Source organism: Canis aureus, chromosome 18 (genome assembly GCF_053574225.1).
Source record: "Canis aureus isolate CA01 chromosome 18, VMU_Caureus_v.1.0, whole genome shotgun sequence".
In the NCBI taxonomy this organism is placed as follows: Eukaryota; Metazoa; Chordata; class Mammalia; order Carnivora; family Canidae; genus Canis; species Canis aureus.
In genome coordinates this window covers 16,589,521-16,610,020 of record NC_135628.1, presented here as the reverse complement: position 1 = coordinate 16,610,020, position 20,500 = coordinate 16,589,521, and the positions used below count along the sequence as shown (strand labels likewise).

The 20,500-nt window shown below is 37.2% G+C and overlaps 1 protein-coding gene across 6 annotated transcripts in view; it reads right to left on the bottom strand.

Moving 5' to 3' along the window:
* PDE1C (phosphodiesterase 1C) overlaps nt 1-20,500 on the bottom strand; it is a 482,957-nt gene that overhangs the window by 158,374 nt on the left and 304,083 nt on the right. The gene's annotated exons all lie outside the window — the stretch shown is intronic.

Sequence of the window (20,500 nt, the reverse complement as noted above, 5' to 3'; positions counted from 1 at the left end):
GGATTGTAATTCATCTTCCCCAATGATTTTTTTTATTTTTTTCTCTTAAGGATACCCATGGCATCTCTTGACATTGTCTGTCATGGAACAGGCAACAAACTGGAAAATCAGAGGCCTCGCTCCAAGTCTTGATTCATCTAGATCACCGAAGGCAAGGCTTTCCACTTCATAAATGTAAAGTGAAGAGCTGGACAGTTATACAAACTCCTCGGCAGTGAAGAGAGGTCATTTTCTTGCCAGGGTAGCTTCCTCCAAAGTGGCTTCTCGTCTTCTTCATTGTTGCTAGCAAAGTCTTTTTATTTACCAGCAGATTCACATTACTGTCATTTCTGCCCCAGCCACCCTTCTCCCTGCATAGGGTTTATTCATGGGGTACAAAGGCTGCCTGTCCTCCATTTCAGCATTTCAGAAACTCATAACTGAGTATTCACGACAGAGCTTCCTCTAACATCTACCAATTCTCTATCAGAAGATAGTACTTTCAAATATGACCCAGGCCACAATCTTGTTCAAGCTCTCCAGTAATGTTTGACTTTGAAAATAACTCAAGACATAAACAGAAAGATAAGCGACATTTCTAATATTATGTTGATCTTGAAATTCTATATGTGGGGTTTACCTGATGGATCAACTTTCTCATAAAATTCTGATCTGTAGAAATAGTTTATATTCTAAATAATACTCTAGACCACAAATTGAATCAGCAAAGTTACACCGGAGCAGGGGACAGCAAACCATGGCTCAAGTCAAATCTATCCACCAGACTATTTTTAATTTTGTAAATGAAGTTTTATTTGAACCTAACTTATTTGTATACTGTCTATGGCTGCTTTCATACTACAACAGCAGAGATGCATAGTTGTGACAGATTATATGGCTCATAAATCCTAAAATATTTACTAGCTGGTCCTTTACAGAAAACTCTGCTGACCCCTGCACTAGAGGGTGGAACTAGGGAATGCTGCCCTCAGACACTTATTCTGCTACCTCAGAGGACCCACCCCTATCACAGCCCACCACAAAAAAATGTTAGTTCTGTTATACTCTGATAAGCCTCTGACTCCAATGAAATTTCTTATTGATGTTACAATAGGTGATATAACTAATCAAAAAGAAAATTTTAAAAGTCTATGTCTTCCATGCATTGGAAATAGAAAAATGGCAGAGCAGGAAAGGGGTGGGGAAGAAGCAGAGTGATGCCTGATGAACCATATATTACCACCCCCAACCTTCCTCTTAAAATCCCATGAAATAACTAAAAATGCATTTTTAAATGTGAAAAACATCCTTGCAAACTAATAAAAGTTCCCATGGTGAAACAGAAAGTTTAAGGAAATATACACCAGATCAGTTCAACTCAGAAGCAAAACCAGAATGAAATCACATCCCAAAATACACAGAGGCAAAAATTGCTTATAAAGTAAAAACATTTGGGGAAAGCCAAATCGCAGATAATTGAGGCAGGATACCAGGAGAAGCTCCAGAAGTATTCATCAGGGACTAGGTTCGGAGTTCCTTGTCATTTAAGCCTGCACCACTATTCCTCTTTGCCAAGCAATAGACAGCAGGGACAGTGACCACTGGTTAAAGTACTGAGTGTGGGGCTAGAGTCAGGGAGGCAGAGAGGCTAACTAGACACTAGGAAAGACAGCAATTCCCTGATACCCAGAAGACACTAATATAAACGTTCACATGAACTGGAAATATAGTATGGTAGGCCAAACAGAGAAGAAAACAGGGATTTTCAAACACAAAGATAAAAAGATTAACAAGAATCACCAAATGTTTTAGAAAACCCAACACCAAACTCAATAGAACTAGCACCTGAGGAAACAGAACAAAGAGAAGATAAATTTAGAATAAATATATTGACTATTTTCAAGAGATGGGATTTGATATTTATTAGATCCATAATCTAGATCTTTTAAAATAGATTCAAGATCTTTTAAATTAATTTTGATCATTGGACAGAAGACTAAATAGGGGGGCTAAATAGTAGATTGCATTCAACTGAATAGAAACTTAGGAAACTGAAATAACAAGTCAAGAACTCTTCCAGAATGCAGAACAAAAATATAGTCTTGTGTGTGTGTATATATATACACTGTTACTCTCATCATAAAAAAGAGATCTTGCCATCTGCAATAACATGGATGGACCAAGGGGGCATTACACTAAGTGAAATATGTCAGAGAAAAACAAATACCATATGATTCACTAGTTTTTAGAATCTAAAAAACAGGGATGCCTGGGTGCCTCAGTGGTTATGCATCTGCCTTAGGCTCAGGGAGTGATCCTGGAGTCCTGGGATCGAGTCCTGCATTGGGCTCCCTGCATGGAGCCTGTTTCTCCCTCTGCTTATGTCTCTGCCTCTCTGTCTCTGTCTCTGTCTCTCTCTCTCTCTCTCTCTGTGTCTCTCATGAATAAATAAATAAAACCTTTAAAAAAATAGAATCTAAAAAAACAAAACAAACAACAACAACAAAAACACCAGAAACACTCATAGAGAACAAACTGGTGGTTGCCGGGGGGAGAAGGATGAGGGAATGGGCAAATAGGTGAAGGGAATTAAAAGGTACAAACTTCTAGTTATAAAATGAATAAGTCACAGATACAAAAAGTACAACATAGGGAATACAGTCAATAGTTATCATAACACTGTATGGTGGCAAAGCCGGCTACACATGTGGTGAGAATTGAGTATTATAAAGAATTGTTGAATCACTATGCTGTACACCTGAAACTGATAAAACATTGTGTGTCCACTGTACTTCTATGATAAAAATTAAGAAAACAGACCTCTAAATATGAAAGAAAAGTTGAGAGACAAGCAGGATGGATCAAGATATTTCAATATATGTCTAATAGGTGTTCAGGAGGAAAAAAAAAAAAAAAAAAACCAACCACAGAGGAAAAGAAGTAAATGAAGAATGTTAGGGGAAAAAATCCCAGAGCTAAAAACACAAGTCTCAAATTGAAAAGGGCTCAAGCGTCAAACAAGATGAATTAAATTATAGTTTGTATATTGTGGTGAAATTTTGGAACATCAAAGTTAGTGAGGAGTAAAATAGTACAAGCTTGAAAATAGAAACAACAGATTACCTACAAAGGTACATACTGATGTCAAATTTCTCACTGGCAACACTGGAGTGCCAGGAGAGAAAGGACTACTCTCTTTGAGTGTGCACAGAATATTATTTTGAACTGGTTCCCATCAAACTAGCATTCAAATAGAAAGGCAAAAATTTACATATATTTTTCAAACCTTCTAGCTTTGAGAGACTTGACCTCCACAGACCATCAATTAAAGAATTCTCAGATTAGCAAAAGAAATGAACCTAAGAAAGAGGAAGATGTGCAATACTACAAACAGAGCAGAGGAAAGCAAAACCCTGGACAAGGGACACCATCTCTTGCAAGTGGGAAAGTAGGTCAGAGCCCTGATGGCATGACTGTGGCCCTGTAGGTAGAAAGCCCAACTTTTCAAAGCAAAGAATTTGCTCTGGGAAAAGTGTTCATCCCAGAATGCAACAGGTAGACCCACTGTGTCGGGGCAGGATATAGCTGTTCTCAGACACATGTTTGTGTGGGAAACTAGATACTGGGTTCTAGGAGGAGGATTTAGAAATAAGAGTCCCTCTCCCAGGTCTGTATCTGTTCTTTCTGGGCCTTGAGTTCCTCATCTGTCAAGTGGTGAAAAGTGTACTTACCCTTTCTCAAAAAACTGATCCCTACCCTCTTCAAATGTGTGGTTTGTAAACCAACATACACTCTAATGAAAGGGCTTTAAAGATGAATATTATGTTTCATTTCTTGGCTATTCACTGGTAGCTCCAATGTTAACAATGAATGTTATTCATTGATTTCCTCCTCTCTCCACCTTCTTTGCTTGGCCCTACAGAAACACAAGAGGACTGAAACAAGATCCCAGTCCATGAGGGCTCCCACAAAGGTGGCCAGCAACCATTTCTGAGGTTCCTCCAATTTCAGGGCAGAGTCTTAGCCTAGGTATCCAACACTTTCTGGGATATGTCCAGCTGTTGGTTGGGGAAAGCCCTTGTCTGCATTTTTAAGACCAAGAAGCAAGTAGTTGAGTTCTGCATTGTTTCTCAAAGGCCCACATTCTCATGACCTTTGGTGAATCACTAGGGGGACTGAGCATTCTGGGTGACTTGGCCTGTGGTCTTATAACCCTTCTATATCTGACCTGAGTGCTGGGATGTGGTTCTGATTCTCAGTTTCAAATCATAAATGGGATAAAACAGATCCAACGGCCGAAAAGAAATCAGGCTTACAGGAAGGTAAGAGGTTACTATTAATCATGATCAACCTAGATATTATTTGCTTATCAAATACTCTGTATCAGAGATTTTATATATTCTCTTAGACTGTCACAGTCACCTTCCAGGGGAAGAATTATGCAATGCACAAAATGGGAGTCAAAGGGATGGGGTTATTTTCCCAAGGCTCCAGCTAATAAAAAACAGAGACAGGATTTGAATTCAAATCTATTACTTCAAATCCTATCATTTTTTTCTATCATACCAAGTTGCCTCTATCTATCTCTGACCAACTGTACTGTACTAGAGAGGTACAGTTGTCTAGACTATGTTTTTCTCCTCTGACATACTCTAAGGAAGATGCAATTTGTTGCCTAAGATGGAAGCAGTAATTGGGGGAACAGATTGGAGAGACTTGCATCAGGCTTTCCCCTGAATGATTATCCAGTTCTTATATGCACAGTAGATTCATTGATTCATCCACTTCCAAACTAGGAAAAAACATTTGCAAAGGCTAGTTGAGACCAAGAATGGAACCCCAGAATACTCAAATAGTCCAGTGATGCTAACCTGGAGAGCCTAAGGAAAGGGAAGGAGATGAGAAAGCAGGAGAAATAGTAAGAGCAGAGAAGTCTAGGGACCCCACAGATCCATGGAGACAGATGCCTTGAAGCATTGAGAATAGGGATTGAGTCAGAGTTTCCCTGGAGGGCAACAAGGACTGTGTCTAGGAACCTGCCCCATATGCACATTTGATCTCTCACTAGTCCTCATTCATAGAGCACTAATTCTGGTAAGGAATTGGGGATGACAGGGTGAATGAAAACCAGTCACTCTCTGTGAACTGGTGAACCCAGAGTTTCACCCTGAACATCCTAACTGGGTCCTCTTTTTCCCACTACATAGACTCACCAGATCATTCCCATCCTTCCCTTCTTTCCAGGTAAATTTTCCCTACCTATCTCATCCCTTACAAGAACATAGCATACATACACCTTCCACATCACGCATCCACACACAAATTCAGGGTTAACTGCAAATAGAAAAATAATTCCAGCAAAAGCTCCATTTCTACATATGACAGAAAATAACCAGAATACTCAATCTTTTGAATGGAAACAGATATTTTAAAACACTAAGCAGCTACTTACCCAAGCTGTCCACCCAAGCACAGAGCAGCCTTCCAAGGCACAAGGTTACCAGAACATTCCACAGTAGAGCAAAGATGATATGAACTCTGGCTATACTGAGCCTTTGGAAACTAAATCCTAGGATGGTACTCTAAATACATTGAGTAAAACCCTAAAAGCAATGGTAATGGGCAAGCAAAGATGGCAGCCAAGAGGAAGTCTCCTCACTGAGGTCACAAGAAACCCACTGACTTGGAGTTGAAGGATAGAGAAGGATAGGACAGCTCAACAGTGCTGTCTCCACCCCAGAGTCAAGTTCATGATCTGTAGAATAAGATAATCACCCTGCAGAAGATATTAGTATAAATTCCAATGGTCTTAAGCCCACAAAAGCTGAGCTAGATGATGACAGAGAAGATCCTTTTACCAAAGGCACAGAAGTTTCTATGGACAGCCCAGAAAGGGAACCTATCCTTCCCTTGCAATCTTCTGCAGTCACCCTGTCAGCCCTACCACACTCCTTGCTGCTAGAACTGAATCCGATCTTGACAGATCCAAGGAGGACATATGAGATAATGTCTTTAAATAGTATTTTAATAGGTAAATAACAGGGATTTTGATACCTTTCCAACATCCCCCTCCTGCTAGTCATTCCTAATGGAAAATTTCCCAACACTTTGGGAAAAGAACACTGAACTAAAGTTGTCAGGGAATCTGGCTTCTAATTTTGTCTTAACCCAGTAACCTAGGTGCAACCCTTATCTTCTTATGTCAAGAGTCTGACATTTGTGATCTTGCGATGATAATGTGAGGGTTCCTATGTAGCTCAAGTAAGATTGGGGTGTGAAAATGCTTTAAACACTGTTAATCACAATTTAGTGGTATTTTGAGTGGATTTTGTCATACAATAAATATTGTTGATACTTAAACTAAAAAAGCAAAGATGCACAAAACAAATAATATTTCCAGTAACACTGAGAATCAGCGATCTCTCTGTGAGACAGGTATCATTCCTCATGTAAATATATAGTGGGGAAGTAGATAACCTCTGGGTTTCCTTTAACATTTGCCTCTAATAACAGTAGCTAAACATCTCTCTAAGAATGGAGAAAAGAACAGCCCATTTTTCTCTTCCCAGAGTAGCCTGAGGAAACTACAGTAATAAGAGCCAAATGTGTAACACGGACTCCAGCTGAAGAGTATGGATACCTCATTTCAAAGCTTTAGGAGGGAAATCATAAACTGTGTCAAGCATTGTGTTTTGTGTTGATCCGAATTACAAATCCCTCCAAATTTCTCCAGGAACAGTGTCAGTTTGAGCGTTGCTAGCTCCTAGCTTATCCCCTTCGAATAGCCTAACATAACCCAATTCCCTCATGCTGCTCAGGGTTGCCCCCAGGAAAGGATGCACTTTTAAAGTTCTGGCCCTCAATAATTTATGAACCTGGGAGAATTGATGACGTCAAAGCCATTTGAATTCCCAGAAGAAATACACCCTAGAAATGGTGTGAATTGAAATTGATCTAAGGGGTATTAAAATGGATGTGTGCTGCCGTTTGTCTCATAGGTAATAAATGATGCTGTTCAAGTAAGCAGTAATGCAAAATACTAGAAGGATCTGATTTAGTAACGAGGTTATTCTTCTTGGAAGCCACTCATTTTGAGAGGCAAGTGATAGTTACTATCTAGAGGCAGTAGTAAGAAACCGTGGTATTGCCTGGATTACATCTATCATGTTGGTTTTTGCTATCCTTGGGACATGTACAAATGTGGAAAGTAAGCACAATCTATATTGTCCTCATTTATATTTCATCCAGTAGAGGTGCCCCTCACATATGATAACAAAAGGTTTCTTCATTCACTGAGGAAATATTTTTCTGCTGATAAATCTAACAATCTTGTTCTTGTCACTAGGGATGCTTTTTTTAAATTGTACCATAGTTTTTGCTATTGTTACTGTTCTTTTTGATATACAAAAACTGCACATTTTTAATGTATATAATTTAGTGAATTAGGACATTTACATCGACCCCCACAACCGTATCTCAATAAAGCTATGATAAAAAATAAAAAAATAAAATAAAAGCACATGTATTTTTTAAAAGTACCATGTGGGCTATTACAGAAGCAAGATGTCAATAATGCTAAAATATATATATAATTGGCCATGACTGGTGAAGAATATGTAGTTGTAGTCTCTGAGGTGGGCCAAGACCACATTTCCAGTATAAAGGATATTTCCAATGCCTGAAAGCATGAAAAATCTCTTTCTATGTGTGCCCCACTGGTTAGGCTGCTCCTAAAAAAGGCCCTGTCTTATAGCAGTTTGGAAAGGTTTGAGCTTCAGAGTACAGCATGCACGCGGAAGAGCTCTAAATGCAGAACAAATGCTGCCAGATTAGTTCCATGTAAGGTAATAATTAAGAGCTATATGTCTAAGATCTAGCTCCCAACATCAAAAGGATAACTGAAGTCTAGCCCAGTGAGGCTCAGAACACATATTTGACCTCTGCCTTGCAGTATTTGCTCACCAAACATCTGGGAGTCAGAAAGCCTACAGGAGCCACTTCAGGGAATTGGCTGCAAAGGAAGTCTTGTTCAACAAAAAACTATATTGATTGTTGATCCACTTTGTATCTTTTTTTTTTTTGCAACAGATACATAAACTGATTTGTATTACCCAGGGTAATACACCTAGAGATATCAGGCTCCTCATTTTCTGCCAAACTAAAATCACTACTCAAATCTTAAGGTGAAACCAAGTCCACCAATAATAATTTCATAAACATCAAGGACCAGGAGTATAAGCCCCTAAATAAATAATAAGTAATTCTTCCAATGTACTTAATTCATTCTCCCCAGAATTTCTGTACACACAGGTGGTCTTCTTTCCAGAGACATATGCATGAGGGCTTTCTCTCAAGGAAAGATAAACTATACATTCAGTATTAGGATCAAACTTCCAAAATTGGGATCAAAACCAATTAGAAGACTTTGTTGGTCCCTAACATTGGAAAAAAAAAAAACAACAGTATATTCGGAAAAACTATAGGAGAATCTCTAAATATTATTTCTTAAAGATATGGATAGCTAGATAAAAAAATAATCTCACCAAGAAATATCAAGTAAGACAAAATTCATATCTGTTAAGTCTCCCCTAGTCTTCAGAAATGACCCCAAAAGCAGCATCCTGTGGTCAAGCATAAGTCTCCAATGGAAGCTGCTTACATCATTCCCACCGCAGCTTGCTGCCCTCCTGTCCCAAAGGCCTCCCCTCAACTAAAACAAGCTTCAAACACTTAGGGCAAACCCCACTTTTCAAATCACCAGAGCAAGACTGATCAAAAGCCATCCTTTACCACTTTTCAAACTTTTTTAAAAACTTCATCTTACTGGTTGCTGGTTTTCTCTCTCCATCATGGATGGTCATGCTCAAGTGTTCACTTAAGGTCGACAAGCATGTGGCACATGATTCACAATATGGCTAGAAGCTGGCAGGATATTGCCCCCTCCTAAAGATGTCCACATGCTAATCCCCAGAACGCTTGAATACACAAAGGATAGTTGCAGATACAATTCAAGTGAGGAACCTTAGACTGGAGTAGCCTGGATTATCCTGGTGGGTCAGATCTACTCAAAGGAGCCTTTGGAAGCTGAGAATCCTTCTCTGTTGCAGACAGAAGATGAGGCAGAAGAAGAGGCAGGAGAAATCTGAAGCATTTCAGGGATGCCCAATGAGGGAGTCAGCCCACCATTGCTGGTTCTGAAGACAGAGGAAAGGGACCACACACGAAGGAACGGAGGCAGCTTCTAGAAGCTGAGAACTACCACCCCTGCTCAGCAGCCAGCAAGAAAATGATTGTGTTGTTTTAAGCTGTTACGATTGTGGTAATTTAACAATAGAAAATTAATAGAGTGGTCATTTGTATTAACAGCTACAGTGAATTGCTTTTCTTTAATATTTATTACAGGCTTTCGCCTGGCTCTTTGTGAGTTATTTTCATAACACTAGAATCTGCCTAACTTATTATCTTACGATTTTATTGCTTTTAGTGTCTCATTATCATTTGATTTTTTTAAATTAAGATTTGCCATTTATGATTTATGATCTCTTCTATAACTGGATTTAGGAATCCACCAACTTACCAACTGATCAGGAAAAAAGTTTTAACAGAAAAAAATCATAATCCCCCATCCTCAAATTATTTAAGTAAGCACATTCTTTAGCTGTATAAATATAAGTTCTAGTGATGCCAAATAGATTTGGTTGCTGAAATATGGAAGAATCAAATTTCAGGACATGAAAGTTTTAAATTCTTTCAAGTGGGACAGCCACAGGAGCCCTATCAGCAATGTGTGGATAGACTTGGTACAAAGGAAATATAATAAACCGTTTCATTCAGTTGCTAAACCTGTGTCAACAACATATATTCACACTCACTCTCAGAAATGGAATTCGCTTAAAAATAAGATCTCTCAAATTGGATGACTGACCTTACCATTTTCCGAGGCCCAGATTATCCATAAATAATCATGTAATTTTTCTTGAAACTTTCTTCGCTTATCAAAGTTTTGGCGCTTTGAATTCTCCTTTGGTTTTGTTTGTTTGTTTGTTTGTTTGTTTTTTAAGATTTTATTTATTTATTTATTTATTTATTCATTCACAAGAGGCACACACACACACACACAGAGAGGCAGAGACACAGGCAGAGGGAGAAGCAGACTCCCTGTAGAGAGCCCCATGTGGGACTTGATCCCTGATCCGCTGAGCCACCCAGGCACTCCAGAATTGAATTCTCCTTTGAACCAGTTGTAATGTCTTACTAGTTTTCTCATTTACAAATTAGTTATTTTCTTAAGTTTTTATTTATTTATTCATAAGAGACACAGAAAGAGAGGCAGAGACATAGGCAGAGGGAGAAGCAGGCTCCCTGTGGGGAGCCCGATGCAGTACTCAATCCCAGGACCCCGCAATCACAACCTGAGCCAAAAGCAGATGCTCAATTGCTGAGCCACCCAAGTGCCCCCAAATGAGTTAAATAATATATTTGATATGTGTATTAGGGCTCCATGGAAACAGAGACAATAGGAGTTATATAAAGAGATAGATAGTGTGTATTTGGTTTTTAAAATTTTATTAAAATATTTGTATATATTTTATATATATATATATAAATGCATCTATGTCTATAAAGAGATAGATCAAGGTAGACATAGAGATAGAGATAGGAATAGAGATTGAGATAGAGGTAGTAGATAAAGATGGACACAGAGGGGAACTGGCTCACGTAACTATGGAGTCTAATGAGTCCTAAATCTGCAGGGTGGGCCAGCAGGTTGAAAACCAAGGGAAGAGCTAATGTTGTAGCTCCAGGTCAAAGGCAGTCCACTGTCAGAACTCCCTCTTCCTTCAGGAGAGTCAGTCTTATTTCTATTAAGGTCTTCAATTGATTAGATCAACTGATTGGATGAGACCTACCCATAGTAGGAAGAGTAACTTGCTGTCCTCAAAGTCTACTGATTTAAATGTTAATCTCATCTAAAACACACTTTAACAGAAACATCTAAAATAATGTGTGGTCAAATATCTGGGTCCCATGACAACCAAGTTGATACATAAATTTAACCATCACAACATGTGTTCATATTATATTTGAATGAAATTCATGATTTACCTCAATAAAATAATAATAATTATAATAACCTTTAACAACTGGCAGGCCTTTGAGGCCAAGTTAGGCTGGGTCTCTTTCACTTTCCAAAGGCATCACTACACCCCTCCAAAGTCAGCCAGGTCTTCACAGTACCCATTCACCATAGGGGAAGCCCCCAGACATTCACCACTGCTAAGCACAGGACTCCAAGTATCATTTTATTGAGCCATGTCAGTGATCTTCACGTATGTAGGGTAACCAATGGTAAATATTCTCATAGTACCTGTCCTGAAATAGCTTTTAAAAAATTAAATCAGTATTCACTCAAAATATTGATTAGACATTTACCATAATCAAGTCATTGTAGAGGATATAAAGAAGCAAATATCTCAAAGAACTTAAAATATAGTTGAGACAATATACAACACATCAATTCAACACACATTCTTAAGAAGAGGTCAAGTCCAGATATGAAGTACATTTACCTGGGAAGGTCCACTCTAGCTAAGTTATAAGTCTAAAGAAAACACAATAAGATGCACAGGTGATGGCATTAAAATGTGAAGGACAATGTACCTCTATTTTCAAGATCATGTTAACAAGATTGAGAGGCTAAACCCAACACTAACCAGATAAGCCACGAGGTCTTGTCCACTTGTACAGCACCTAAAACATTGCCATTCTTCACTACAACTTCTCTCTGGGACTTTTTTTTTTTTTAAAGTAGGGTCCATGGTGGGCAAGGAGCCCAAGATGGGGCTTGAACTCATGACTCTGAGATAAAGACCTGAGCTGAAATCAAGAGTCAGATTTTAAACAACTGAGCCACCCAGGAGCCCTCTCTAGGACTTTTTAACAGCCCAGATCAACAGGAAGCCATCTGTCATCTTTTCAAAACCCCACATAAAGATACATTCCAATTTCTCTAGAGATATCAGTGTCAGTAACTCATTTGAGAGGTCCTCCCTTATCAATACAGTTATGTGTACTTTGGACCTGACTAATAGGAACTCTCTTATTCAGTAAACAGAGATATCTTAACTGACTGGCAACCAGGAAAAGGAGCTGTAAATGATAAACTCTGCATAAGTATAGTTCAGTGTCCCTTTATTACAATAGTTTAGGTATTGGCTGAAGAAAATATCTGAAGTTTAAAAACAATTATTTAAAGTGATAATTGAATTTTATTTTATTAATATCATTTGGAAATTATTCATTTCTTTACATTCACTTAGCTCCATGAAGACTGTGAGTCAATCAGCACTACTGTCATTTTAAGCATAAAATAAAATAAAGTGGTATTCAAAAATACCACATCTTGATATCTTTTCCAGGCCTTTTCATGCTTCCAACTTTCTTTCCTTACTTGTCCCTCTCCTTGATGCTTCAGTATTACTTATCCTTTTTGGAAGGAGGAGGATAGTGTGGGAGGGTGGGGTGGAAGGGAAATTTTTGTTTTAGTGCTTTGGGGGGATTTGTTGTTGTTGTTTTTGTTTTTTCTTAATTATCATCCTAACACCTAGGAGTCTTTCTTAGTCATCTAGATGAGGAAGATTTTTTTTTTTAAGTTATACGTTGCAGTTTAATAGCAATCACAAATCTGGCACCCAAGATCCAAGACAAGCTCCAAACTAGGGCACAACAGAGAAGGAACCCCACCAAGTCAATGAACTCAAATTTGTGCAGTTTACTGGAAAGCTGCTAATTTCTACAGATAGCTCTAACTCTGTGTAACAACCTGACTTACCACTCCTGAGCATAGTAGAAATTGCAAACAGTAAGGGGTGGGCAAGGGTAACAGGCTCCAGGGGAGGTTATATTGGTTATATTGGAAACAAAAAAACTTACAACAAGCAAACAAAATTACTCAAACAATGAAGCCTGGGGTCTTTTAAACTGATGAATTTTATTCAATATTTAGACCCTACCCAGTTTGGTCTAAAAAAAAAAAAAACATTACTACCATTTTTCTTCCACTCTTACATGTATGTTTTCACTTTTTAATGTTTCAGAAATTGAAATCAGTTACAGAAGTGACATGTTCTTTTACCATAATAGTGTTTCTTTCCTTTAATGAAATTTGGTAGTGGTAAATCTTACAATGTAGAATAAAAGAAATGAGGTAATGAATATGCGTTAAAAAGCTGAATTGGGTTCACTGTCCTCTGTATTGAGAGTTTCAACATTTTATAGAAATTTTCACCCCAAATAACAGTCTTAATTTGACTACAAGAGATAATCTAGAAAATTAAGCTATGTAAAGCACTACATTCCTCACAGATGCCTGATAAATGAACTATATATCCTAAGCATATGGACCTCCCAAAAAGGCAGCCAAGGGTTATCACAAACTGTTGCTAATGTACATTAGTAGCTTTTCTTTTTTCTTGATTAACTGGTGTTTGACATTTTTAAAGACCTACTCTAGGAGTTCCTGGAGGCCCCAGTCAGAACAGCATGCAACTCTTGATCTCAGAGTCATGAATTTGAGCTCCACATCAGGTGTAGAGACTACTTACATAAATAAAAGTTTTTTTTTTTTTAAAGACTTGCTCCAGTGAAGTTTAGAGGCTTCATAGGTTTTAAAGTATAATTTTTCAGCTTCCACACTTAAAAATGTACGTGTCTTTTCTCTCTCACTTAATAAAGAAGAGCTATATGCTCGAGCACACAGTTTCTTGGTGGTTTCTCTTGCTTTATTTTGGTAACAGTTAACTAACCTTGTCCTCAAGCTATCCTTCCTTCAAGTTAAAAAATCTAAACTACCATTTAAATGTTTATAAATCTATCTGACTGGCAGTGTGATCAACTAACATTGCATGCAAAGACAAAGGAGATGCAAGCCCTACTCCCAAGGGGCTCAACAGGGTGTTAATATAAAGGTCTTATTAAGGGCTGACCATTAATCAATAAATTTCTCATGAAATATACTCCCATAGCTTATTCCAATTTTGATAAACTGAAAGACACTTCTACAGACCACCTCAATTTCAATAAACTGAAGTACACTCTCAAAGCTCACCCTAATTTCTATAATATCGTAAGAATATGCAGAATAGAGTAAAACTAATAAATATATATTATCATAATTGCTAACCACATATCAGAAAAGGCCTCTCTTTGGAAAAGATTTTCAGTATATGTGAGTATAGTTTAAACACACACACACGTGTGTGTATTCTTGTGATCATTCCACTCCCTTTCTCCTCATTCCTGAAAAGTACATTTGAAGGAAAGTAAGAGTTTAGGGGAATAGCCTTGAGTACACTCATCAATTCCAGTGAATCATTCAAAACCTTATGGTTTTACTATTAATAACAATTTACTAGTGACACCTCACAAGATCCATCCACAGTGGACACTGCCCAAAGAATCCAGTCTAGTGTAAATTCTACTTATGAAATCAATAAGACTTAAACTTGAAAAGGAGTTAGAGAAAGTTAAAACATTCACTGCATGGAAACCTCCAGGAGCTTAGCTATTACTTCTATTAAAATAAGATTCATCTGACCTAGAAATTATCCATGAATACATGCAAAGAAGAGTAGATCCCAAACTCATCAAGGCACATATGCCAGTTCAGCCACTGGCTCTTCTTTCAGCCTTCAATGAAGTTGTCTTCCCCTCCCCAAGTATATTCTGTTTATTATTACTGTTTGCTCAGCAGGTACTGGTAGCCAGGGATGTCTGAGCAATGAGGCAGAGAAGAAATGGTTAAACCAACAGTTGTTTCAGTCGCTACTATACAATTCTCAGGTTTTCTTCCCAACTGTGGGTATCACAGATGAGATTGGCCCCTCTTAACTAACCATGATCTGGCCAGGTCTTCCTTTTTCCAGCACTCCCTCATGGATCTTCTCTGTGATGAATAGTTTTTGTTTTACTTGATCCCAAGAGCAGTTAAGCCTAAACCATGTATATGACCTGGACTGTCCCCACCCACAGGATGAAGAATCTTGGTGTATATCTGTGCTTTCCATGGAAAGGCTGATGCAGCTTTCAACTCCTACCTCCCTTTAGTCTTCCATAGAAAATACCAATTTACAGTTCTTGCCTTTCATTAATATGAAATACATAAATAATTTGGAATATTAAAATTAAAATAATATACTTCCTAATTTCAAACTATACTATAAAGCTATAGTAATCAAAACAGTTTGGTTCTGTCATAAAAACAGACAAATGTATCAGTAGAACAGAATTGAGAGCCCCAAAATAAACCTAAGTATATATAGTAAATTAATATTTAACAAGGTAGCCAAGAATACTCAATTGAGAAAAGACAGTCTCTTCAATAAATGGTGGTGGAAAAACTAAACATTCATATTCATATGCAAAAGAATGAAACTAAATCCTTATTTTACACCACTCACTAAAGTTGATTCAAAATGGGCTAAAGACCTGTAAATATGAAACTCCTAGAAGAAAACATAGGAAAAAAGCTCCTTGACACATGCCCTGGCAATGATTTTTGGATACAACACCCAAAGCACAAGTAACAACATTAAAATTAAACAAGTGGAAAAGCATCAAACCAAAAAGCTTTGACACAGAAAAAAAAATCAACAAAGTGAAAGAACAGTCTATGGAATGAGAAAAAAATATTTGAAAGCTGCATTTCTGATAAGGGATTAATATCCAAAATATATAAAGAACTCCTACAACTCAAGAGAAAAAAACCCAATTAAAAAAACAGGCCAAAAAAAAACAAAAAAACAAAACAAACAAACAAAAATAAACAGGCAAAAGACCTAAATGGACATTTTTCCAAAAATGAGTTATGAATGTCCAGCAGGTACCTGAAAACATTTTTAACATCACTAGTCATTAGGGAAATACACATCAAACCACAAAAGGATATCACCTCACACCAATTAAAATGACCATCATCAAAAAGACAAGTGATAACAAATGCTGGCATGGATATGGAGAAAAGAGAACCCACCTGCACTGTTGATGGGAACTTAAACTGGTACAGCCACTATGGAAAACAATATGGAGGTTCCTCAAACAATTAAAAATAGAACTACCGTAAGATTCAGCAATTCCACTTCTGGGAACATAGTTAAAGGAAACAAAAACACTAACTCAAAAAGATATTTGAACCCTCATATTCATAGCAGCATTATTTATAATAGTCGTGACATGGCAATGATCTAAGTGTCCATCAATAGATACATGGATAAAGAAATTGTGGTGTGCATATACAGCGGAATAGTATTCAGTGATAAAAAGGGGAATCTGCCATTTGTAACAACATGGATGGGTTTTAAAGGCATTAGACTAAGTGAAATTAGTCACACAGAAGAAGCCAAATACTGTATGATCTCATTTATACATGGAATTAAACAAAACAATACAACGGAACTTATCAAAAAAGAGACTAGATTTGTGGTTATCCAAGGCAGGGAGCCAGGGGAGGACAATATGGAGGAAGGTGGTCAAGGGGTACAAGCTTCTGTTATAAGATAAATACTAAGAGATGTAATGCACAACGTGAAAACTGCAGCAAACACTGCTGTGTGATATATAAGAAAGTCATTAAGGAGTGAATCTGAAGAGTTGTCATCAAGAGAAAAAAGTCTTTTTTCTTTTTTTGCTTTTTCTTTTACTGTATCTGTATGAGATGATGGATGTTAACTGAGCTTATTTAGGTAATTGTTTCACAAAATATGTAATTAAAACATTTATGCTGCACACCTTAAAACATACAGTGATATGTATCAGTTATATCTCAATAGAATAATAAGAACTAGTTAGCATTTACTATGTGCTGGGCACTGTGCTAGGTGTTTCCCTTATATTGTTTTATAAATCTCAAGAAATCTATGTATTTACAGAAGGGAGAACTGAGATTTGGAGAGACTAAGTAACTCCCTCAGGATCATACAACTAATAAATGGCAGAGTTAATATTCTAATCTCTGTATCTCCAACACTCAAGTTTTATTAACTATCTCTTCCTACTTCCTCCAGCATAAATTTCCTACCCATTTTAGATATAAGAATGTATATCTAAAAGATGTATCATAGAGATGAGGGAGCAATTTATTTTTCACAAAAAAAAAAAGGGGTTATTATAGAGTGAGGTAGAGAGGTCTCGTGGAAAAGGTACTACTTCTGTTTTAGTCCTGAATTTCACATACTATGTGTCACGGCAGGGCTACTGTTGTGCTTCCCTGGACATCAAGTTCCAAATCTAGAGAGTAGATTAATAATACCTGCTCTTCACACTGCACAGAGCTGAAAAACTAAAAATGAGAGGATGCATGTGAATAAGTTATGACAAAAATTAAACAAGCACTACAACTGATATTATTAAAATTTTTACACACATCTATCTAGAAATGTGGATTACTCACAAGTACTCAATATTGGATATTATGTTCACTACTGTTGATATTTCTAATAGTGTGCCTTACATGCTTTGCCATATGGTAGATATTTAAAAACTATCATGTTGTTGGATTATAATAAATATGTGTGTCAACCATCACAGTCAGAAAGCTGGTATTAACTGGCATCCATTTAAAACAAGAGATTAAATTTATTTCAAAAATAACTGTTTCCAAATTCTATCTTTGACCAATCTGCCTGAATTTGTTTGGGCCAATAAGAACACAGGTTTGCCGCTGTGTTCATTTAATTAGTAACCACAGCAGGTTCTACCCCTAACTTGGTTTAATGGACTCCACCATTTACATCCAATTTCCACACTCCATTCTGAAGGCAGAAGGGAAGCACCTTGAGAAAGAAGACAGAAGTTCTGATTCTTCAGTCTCCAAGCAAATGCAAAACAATTTGCCCCACTGTGTATGTGTGACATGGACAGATCCTCAGCAAATTACTGAAGGTATAGGAGCCAAAACTGGAAACCCAAAACAGGGCACTTGATGGCTCTGTACAAGACCACTTTCACTAGGGAGACTTTACCTGCTGGATTTCTTCTATAAGCTCAGATTTTGTTTTGGTTTCAAACAAGTCTCCCCAGAGAAAATATTTATTCATCTTACTAGGTACTTTGACATAGGATTTCCATGCTAAGAAAAATGTATCTGACACATCAGAACAGCAATAGAAACTATCACAGATGATGCCAGTAAAAAAAAAGACTCTTGGCATTTTTTGAGAGCTACACCTCAGAGACCATTTTCATGGCATCTTACATGAAAAAGAAAGGGAAAAAATGAGGCAATAAGTACTGTTCTCTTGAGTTTGTAAAATATTAAGCAAAAAATATATAGATGGATACACATATTAACAACAAAATTGGAGAGGTGGAACTGCAGAAATAGGGTATCTTAGTACCTTGGTGCTCAATATTTTGATGGGAACATTTTAAACTGTGATGACTTTGTTATTTGAAGTTAAGCATCTTCCTTGTTCTTTTCCCAAATATATTTTCCACTTCAATCCTCTGCTATAAGTAAATAAAACTCATTAATGTGAGGTCTAGAAGACTGAAGAAGGTCCTGTTTGTGTAGCCCGTGGCTGAGGATCTCCCAAAGACTCATGCTCCCTCATTCATGGTATAGGGTTGTTGCTGGGAAGTGGTTGCACCACCAGGGACTACCTGCCTCAACTCGCTAATAGGGAAGTGAGGCCGTGGGACTAGTCCTCAAAAGGAAGGCACGTGTGTCACTCAAGGACCAAAAATCTTAAAGAGCAATTGCCCCTTCTTCACTCTTTTTCCCCATTCTCTGGCTGAATGCAGACGTTTCACAGGATGTGCCACAAGATATAAAAAGCCTGGGTATCAAAATCACCAGTTGGGAAATTAACCACCCACATGACAAGGAACATGTGAGGAGGAAATAAATTTCAGTAATGCTAGGTCACTGAGAGTTTGGTGTTTGTTACAGCAGCTACCATTATCCTAACTAGTCCAATTTTCTATTTCAGTTTTCTTTGTATTATACAGTTTTTCCTTTTGATGTGTCTCTTAATGGGTCTATTCCTTTCTAACAAAAAGTTTCATTCTCTGATCTATTCCTGGCTTTTAGGTACTGTACATATTGCCAAGAATCTGTCCCTCTGGCTTACTGAAATAATTAACTATACTTTTCTCCATTTACCTGTAGCAACTTGGCTTACCATACTGGACTACTATTATTTGATGTAAGTGATTATGACTGAATAGAGTTGTAATGTGGGGCATAAATGTAAGTTTAAATATTGATTATGAATAACCCTGGACAATGACACACTTTACCTCTGATTCAACATTTCATGCTTTCAATAATTCTCATCTTTGCTTGTTTTGCCAGGTCACAGGTGATGATGATCAATTTGACTTCCAGGGCAAGTCACGAGAGATCAAAGATGTTTAAACTTTTTGCTATTTACACTTTTAATATTTTAATACATAAAACAGAGTTTGATGTATGCTCAGAATGTGCTCATTAACAGATTTACAAATAAAATAAACTTCCATAGGCATGTGTGAACATTCTTGTCCAGAAAAATAGGCTATCTAAATCTCTCAGTAAGAAGAGATAAGTTAAACGAAGTTAAATTTTGTTAACTGGAGTTTAGATTGAAGTGATTTGTAATTAATAAGTTCTTCTCTCTCTTAATAGATAAAGGTGTTTTAAGTCACTTCAACTCACACTTTGGAGAACCCTGTCCTGAGATTTTTTTTCTGTTTAACCTGTATATCCACATCACCTATAGCCACCAAGGAAAAACAAAATTCAGAATCAATTAGTTAAGCAAAAGTTCAAATTAAAACTAACTTCTAAACTTTGTTTTCTAACAAAGACCCAATAACCAAACCAAAATTCCTAACTTTAATCACAACTATGAGTCTTTCAAAAAAATCCACAAAAAGAAAATTGAACATCAATCATCCAAAATCATGGGTAGATAAACAATGAAACCAATTTATATTTGTACAGGTGTCTGCTTCTCTTCCATAAATTGGCATGCCCAACTATACAGAAGAGATTTCTCTTCTGCAATAAAACATTCTTACTAATAAGCCTACCTATTTCTCTACAGAGAGGTCATAAATATGAACATATGCTAGTAAGCAAGGCAAAATTGGCCAATAGGCACACTAAGGAATAAAAATGGGAAAATTCATTAATGATCCTTTTTACATAGACAAAGTAATTGTCCCATACTAAAACTATAGTGCTATTAAAATAGAAATTTTAAACACATATACTTTTCCCCAGTCTTACATTTCACACTAGACAGGCATGTCAGTTAACTTCTCTGATATAGACACAAAGATATGTCTATGTACCTACACAATTCAATATTTGGCATTTCAAGCATAAGGGTAACATGTCAGTTTTCCATTTGTTCTTCTATGTGGACATTAGCTAACTTGGGGTTAACAGGGACAAATATAAGCCTTTTCCTGTAACCCTAGCATCACTCAATTCTGTCATTCAAAAATGTCCTTCTACATGATCCTTGAAAACAGCTGC